General features: G+C 34.7%; 1 protein-coding gene across 1 annotated transcript in view; it reads left to right on the plus strand.

Annotated features, from left to right (window-relative positions):
• The window catches only part of LOC106111481 (protein FAM151A), a 17,236-nt gene that overhangs the window by 6,692 nt on the left and 3,072 nt on the right, over nt 1–7,472 (plus strand). The window lies entirely within an intron of this gene.

Consider the following 7,472-nt stretch of genomic DNA (forward strand, 5'->3'; position numbering starts at 1 on the left):
CCGCTTGCTCGTTTGCCTCCTTATGTTATAAAAAAAAATACCATACAAACATCCATCAAAGTGCGCGCACACATTGACTAAACTATCGCACAACTTTAGTCTCGCTTTGATTCCTATGACCTTATATAGAGCGCACACAATTCGACTTTTAGTTGCAACAAAACAGTTGAATTGGCTAAACAATCTATAATCACACAACTATAGTGCGATAGTTCCCTCTAAAAAATTGTATTTATAATATTAGTAAGAAGTAAGACTTTAAATTACAGTGTACATATATAATTATTGCGTTTTTAAATATAAATTTTATTGGTTAAGAGCTTTATAATGACGTATCTTTATTTAATAGTATTTAGCAAGCTGTTTCGTAATAATAAAATTGATGAATGAAAACAAAACGATAAGTTTGAATTAACTTTCTCTCGCCAGTTAATTGTTACATTGTTGTTATAATTAACTGTTTGTTCATAATCAGTAGATATTATCTACAGAATTGAATGCGGGATTCGACCGCCATAACGATGACATGATAGTCGCGTTGAAAACTTGATTATTTCAAACTTTATGCATTATAGCTTTAGCTCGTGACTCCGTCCACGTGGGATTAAAAAAAAAAGTGAGTAGCCCATGTTTTCTTCCAGACTATCCTCTACATCTATACCAAATTTCATAAAAATCCGTTCAGTCGTTAAGACTATGAACTCTAACAAACATCCATCCATCCAAACTTACGCATTTATAATATTAGTATGATTACCCACTTTTAATTTTATCAAACTTTCAGACCCAGAACGTAGTTGTTTAAATTGCCTCTTCGTTTGATCATTACAAGAAGTTACGCAATAAAGCGAAAAAGCCACAATTGTCTTTAAATAATTTCTTTTCAAACAAATAAAGAAGAATTTAATGTTTTCATTAACCTTTATATCTGTTACTAGCTGTTGCGCGCGACTTCGCCCGCATGCTATTAAAAAAATAGTAATAATATAGCCTATGTTACTCACTGATAGCAGCTTTAATGGTGCAAGAATTGATAACGGTCTAGTAGTTTTTGTATTATTGCAATTTATACAAAAATACAAATCTTTACTCTTTATAACATTAGTATGGATTATACGCTAAATACATTTTATTATAATAGGAAAAGGATAGAGCTAGACAGTTGTCTACTAACGAAGTAATAACTCAAGAATGCTATGGCATAGGCCGTTAAGTTTTCACTATCCAGTCACTGAATTAACATTGCATTATTCAAATAAATGCATTTAAACCCGCCGCTAAGTCTAGCGTACTTTATAGCACAGAAACATCCGTTCACGCGAAATACAACCTAATTACTATAGTCTTAGAATTATAATGATTGCATTAGAAAGTTTGCGAAGAGTGTGACGACCCATGTGCGTTGCATCTGCGACCGACTGTCTAGCATTCCCTTTGGCGTGCCAATAGGAGGCTCGGCCACTGCTCGCTCATGCTAAAGATATGCGCCTACGGTTGACTGCAATTGCAATGACCACATTTATACTATCTTAGCTAGGAACGTTTACTAATTGTTATTGGTTAGAACGAGTTATTTTAGACAAGTATTTACTCCGTTTTTTATCAAAGGATAGCAAACAATCAAGCAGCCATATAATGTTCGTAAGATACGGGTTTCTTACCACGATTAAATTGTTTTAGCTCCCGGATATTTCGGCACAGTTGCATGCGCCATGTTCACTAGCTGACTGGCTACAATATTATATTTGTAAAAACCACGACAGTTTAAAGTTATAAATCAAGCAGCCACCTGAATTCGATCATACGGCTAAGTGACCCCTGCCCATAAACATCCGCAATTGCAGATGCGTTGTCTACCTTTGTTTTAGGGAAAAGGGGACGTACAGAAAGTGGACATTTCCTATTCCTAAGCTTCATATTCGTTCTTTATAATAAAAAGGTGGGAAAGGAAAGTAAATAATTTAACCAAATAGATTTTGCTTACTTAATTTTAAAGTTACAAAGAAACTTATACTTGGAAAGTAAAAAACCGTAACTAGAATATAATAGCAAATAGTAACTAGAATATAAGATATCTAAGTATTTTTAATAGACTATGATAGATAGTCTTGGACTACCATAAATAAATGTCACTTAAAACTGAAGAGTTTGTTAGCAATATAACCCCGATGTTAGCGACTTCTAGTGACTCAATAATGGCCGTTTATCACAATCCCAGACGTGTGTTAACAGATTTACCGAGCCATCTTACTAAATAGAACAAGCTGACAGACAGACGAACACTCATATGTGTGCAATATAAAAAAGTTTCTTCAGAGCGGGCACACCTTTGATTAAACTATCGCCCAATAGTTGTGCGATTGTAGATTGTTTCGCCAATTTAACGGTTTGCACAACTCAAAATATAGTATTACCATCTCCATAATAGCTTAAGGGAATCAAAGCGAGACGAAACAGTGCGATACTTTAGTCAAAATAGTGCGCGCGTTCTAAGTTTTAGTTTTAATTTCTTTATCGAATAAACCTTACCTAATAATGGTTTAAATAATAATTGACCTCGCATGTGCTTAACAAATCTATACTATTATAATAAAGCTTAATATTTCTTTGTTGCCTAAGATGTCAGCAATTACAGCATATTTTTGAATAATTATTTTTTTAATAAAAGCCCCTATACTTACGCCACGCTTTAGGCTACATGTTTTCACACCATTAAACTTAGGGGTTAAATATTTTGTATAAAAACCCTAATGTGTGAAAGAGACCATAAGTTGTTGCCAACATCAAGAAGGCAAGATTGCCATGGTTTCGTCATGTCATTTTGACATTGGCTATTGATAATTTGACAAATGTGAAGAAAAAAATGATATTTTTATAATTTTCTGCAGAAGAAGTCGCACGGGAACAGCTAGTACTAGTATAATTTCGTGTAGCGTTTGAATTATTAATAACACGGCCTGAACATAATTAATGTTTAAAAATAAAGTCATTCGTCAAACAAATAGAACAGCAGTGTTTACTGCGCGACTGTACGGTGGCATGATGTAACACGACGGACAGACAGAACAGTTCACACGAGTCACCAACAGATGCAGGATTAGGTGACCATGATATATGTGGATAATCCTTTAAGCAGTTCATTAAGGTTGCATTTTTATCATAAGGTGAACATAGAGCAAGAGGGCACAGGAATTTTGCTCAGAGATCAAACAGAGGAGATGAGGCTTGTTTTTAATAAATTCATTTGTTTAAGAAATTATCCACATTAATATGGCCAAAAAAAGTTAAAAAACCATTCAATTGATTGTTAGTGATCGAACATATGGCGTCATAGATCGCGTTTACTAAGTAAAAAAGAAAAAAATACTATAGGAGCAACATAGAATTTAAAATAACAAGACTTCAGTCCAATAAGGATCTTTTACATAAGGTTTATGTGCTATAGGATTTTAATAAGCTTGTCTCTCTATGTACTCTGTAAACTTCGTTTTTTTTTACATAAGAAGAGGGCAAACGTGCGGCGGGAACACAAAGGTGGTCAACGACTCCCATGGACATCCGCAACATCAGACGAACTACACATGAGTTGCTCGCCTTCGAGGAAATTTGTAGGCTCGCTTCTTGAAGGACCCTAAGTCGTATTGGTTTGGAAATACCGCCGAGGACAGAACGTTTCACAACGCGACTGTGCGGGGCAGAAAGCGTCCTAATTTAATTTGTACATTATAGTCACCGTAGTAATACAGTGTGTTGCATTCGGGTCGCGCCCGTCGCTCTCTAATTAAATAGTGATTGACACAGACAAACAGACAGGAGAGCGCAGCCCTTTGACGTTTCAATTAATGTCTCAGGCCGCGGATATTTATGACCAATTCGCTGGATTTGACTTTTTAATTTTCTTGAATTATTTTTGTGCACATGTTATAATGTATTTATATCTGTGGGATTAGATTCTTGACACTAGTTTTGTCTCTATTCTTTTTAAGAGATTTAAAGAGATGGGGATATGTAAATTGTAGCTAAAAACTCTAAGCTTCATATTAAAGTCTAAAAAACTTTACTTCACTTAAAATACTCAGAGTTTGTTAATGATTACTTAAGCAATCATTTACTGCAAATTTAGTATAAAAAATAAGTAACCATCTCTTCTTGTCGCTTAGCAAAAATGCAGAATTTCAGCAATCACAGCATAGTTTTGAATAATTCATTCTTCAATAAATAGCCCTACACTTACGACACGCTTTAGGCTATATATTTTCACCTTATTAAACTTAGGGGTAAATAAATTGGAAAAACCCTTCATGTGGAAACAGGACCATAAACTACAAGCTGCCAACATTAGAAGCGATTATTATGGTAACGGTAATTATGAAATTTGCAATTGAGAATTTGACAAATGGAAATAATATATTTTTTTAATTTCATGCGGATGAAGCCGCACGGGCACAGCTAAGTATAAAGTAACTTAAGTTGTTATTAAGTTTGTTACTCAACTTGTGTAAAGCTGCGATCTATCAATAGTTTACTAAGAAATTATTGCACTGCGTATTCGCACAACATACACCACTGTTTCGCTAAACGATTACATTTAACTCTTCCATGTAATTGCTGCGCCCAGCTTTCTAAGAAAACTCTAACACCGTTAAATCGTTAACTTCGTCAGCTTATAATCTTACCAGTCGTATAAAAGGAAATAGTAAACTGAACGAAATACTCAGATTAATGACATTTTATAAACTGTAAAAGAGTAATAGCATAAAAATTACCCATAATTTAAAAATCTTACTAATATTATAAATGCGAAAGTTTAGATGGATGGATGTTTGTTGTTTGTAGGCAAAACTGCTGAACGTATCTTGATGAAATTCGTCATAGATGTAGAGGATAGACTGGAAGAACAAGTAAGCTACATAATTTTGTTTTTACGATTTAACACGGACAGAGTCGCAATAACACACAATACAATTTTCCTTGAACTCCTTTCTCCGTCTACTTGTGGATAACAAAACTGTTTAATTGATTAAAAAAGAAACTAACGGTGTTTACAATTTGACAGTAACATGTCTTACAGTGTAGTTAAAGTATAGATGCAGCCGATGTGAGCCACTTTTATATGCATTCCTCGAAGTATGAACAGAGATTAAGGTAATAACAAATTAGAACTGGTAATAACGAAGTTAGATTAAGAGAACACTTTTATCGGCTTATCAATAGGTAAAAAAAATTAATTGCAATCTTCAAATTATAAAAAAAAACGTATTTTGAATATTGGTGAGATCGTCGTATTCGTATTAGATATGCGCCTCTACCGGATATAACGTTAATTACGCGGGCACTACCACTGTAAATTTTAACAGTGGTAGTGCCCGCTTTAACATCTTAGCACGAATGGGCCGGCACGCCCGGTGTAATACCACGACCACACAGAAGACAGCCGTGAAATGGAACCAATGCCGTGTTTCGTCTGATGAGTGTGGCACCGGAGGCCTAATTTAAGTCCCGTTTTCTTTACCATCCTTTTCTTATGAGAAGATGAGAAGGGGAAGTGGATTTGACGATAGAGGAGATGCATAGGAAGAGAAAATACCCTTTTTATGTGCGTCTCCTCCTCCGTCGGATAAGGGTAGGCAACGCATCTGCAATTGCGGATGTCTATGGGCAGCGGTCGATTTGCCATTTTGGCAGATTCAGGTGGCCGCTTGCTCGTTTACCACCTTATGTTATAAAAAAAACGTACACTAATCTCTTACAAATGTAGATAACGACGTTACGAAGTCGTTCTCGCAACTGTCAATTATCCCTAATAGACCCTTTGTTTGTTGAAGATGTAATGTTAACTAACAATGAACGAATGCCAGTAACCTTCTTACTAATATTATAAATGCGAAAGTTTACATGGATGGATGTTTGTTAGACTTTACCGCCAAAACTGTTGATGACTCGATGATTTTGAAAAGACGTAGATCAAAGCTTGAAAGTTATAGGCTACTTACTTTTTTAATTACACCCGGACGGAGTTGTGGGCGAAAGCAATTGTTCTGTGAAGAATAAATAGTGCATATTCCCTTTTTACAAAATACGAATTGATTTGAAAAAATGACTGTGTTACGCATTAGTGAGTCGCAAGCCTAAACGGTGGTCGATTTTATTTTATATCTACAATCTAAGAGGCACAGAGATCGTTACTTTGATCAGTTTTTAAACGAAAGTGTGTCGTATAAACTGTGATAGATTTCACCTATAAGCTATTAATTTTATTTACGAATGCCAATAAATAACTTTTTAAGACTTCAAATTACTAACGGAAAAGTGTTTTTGCGGTGTTAATGCATTTAATGTTGAATATGGAAATAACGTGCTTAGTTCTTTTACAAAAGAATCAGTTTTAGAAATCTTACTATCTTATCTTACTTCTTACTATCTTACTAATATTAGATCTTACTAATATTATAAATGTGAAAGTTTAGATGGATGGATGTTTGTTAGAGTTTGTAGCCTAAACGGCAGAACGGATTTCGATGAAATTTGGCATTGATATACAAGATAGTCTGGAAGAACACATAGGCTATTCACTTTTGTTTTTTTTTTTCAATTCCACGCAGACGGAGTCGCGGGCGATAGCTAGTATATTAGTATATTTTATAATATTAAATTAATGATATGTTTTTAAACATACTGGTGGTTTTCAAAAGAACTATAATAATTTCATGTAACACTAAACTTTAGGCCACAATTTTGTCATTAGGTAATTAAAAAAAAATAGTAACTTACGTGTTCATCTAAAATGTGTCCTACATCTGTGTCAAACATCGCCATCCGTTACGCCATTTTGTAGATACGTAAGAAACATCTAAAACCTATGCATGTATAACATTAGAAGGACTGTAATGTTACGGAATTCCATTGACATATACGCCATTGCCTAGGTCAATTGGTAGTTAGGACACAAGATAAATAATAATTAAATATTACAGTCCATGACCTAAGTAATTAAGATGGCGTCTCCATTCCTTGTTCATTAGACAATTTGTTTCATCCAGACAACTGGGGAATCCCATAGTAATGCCACAGATAATACCAAACTACACATAGCAGTATAACAATAGTAACTGTGCTGTTTACTGCGATTATTGTTTTACTGCTCTATAATTTAGTGTTCATATCTAATGGGTTTCAAATTAGTCTCTTAAGCAGTATTAATGCGGCTCTTGGTAAGAATTTCATTCTCATCAATGTTTAGATATGTCTAAATTTATTTTGTTTAACTAAAAACTTTATGTGCATTTTGGTGAAGGCATCAAAGTCCCAAATTATCCCTGAATTCGTCTCTTGTGTTTAATCAGAAAACTCCTTCTAGAGAGAATAAATATCCATGAAATACCTAGGGCTTTAACAGTGGTAGTGCCCGCTTCAACATCTTAGCACTGCAGGGCACGCCCGGTGTAATACCACGACCACACAGAAGACAGGCG

This window comes from Papilio polytes, unplaced genomic scaffold (genome assembly GCF_000836215.1).
Source record: "Papilio polytes unplaced genomic scaffold, Ppol_1.0 DF824158.1, whole genome shotgun sequence".
Classification (NCBI taxonomy): domain Eukaryota; kingdom Metazoa; phylum Arthropoda; class Insecta; order Lepidoptera; family Papilionidae; genus Papilio; species Papilio polytes.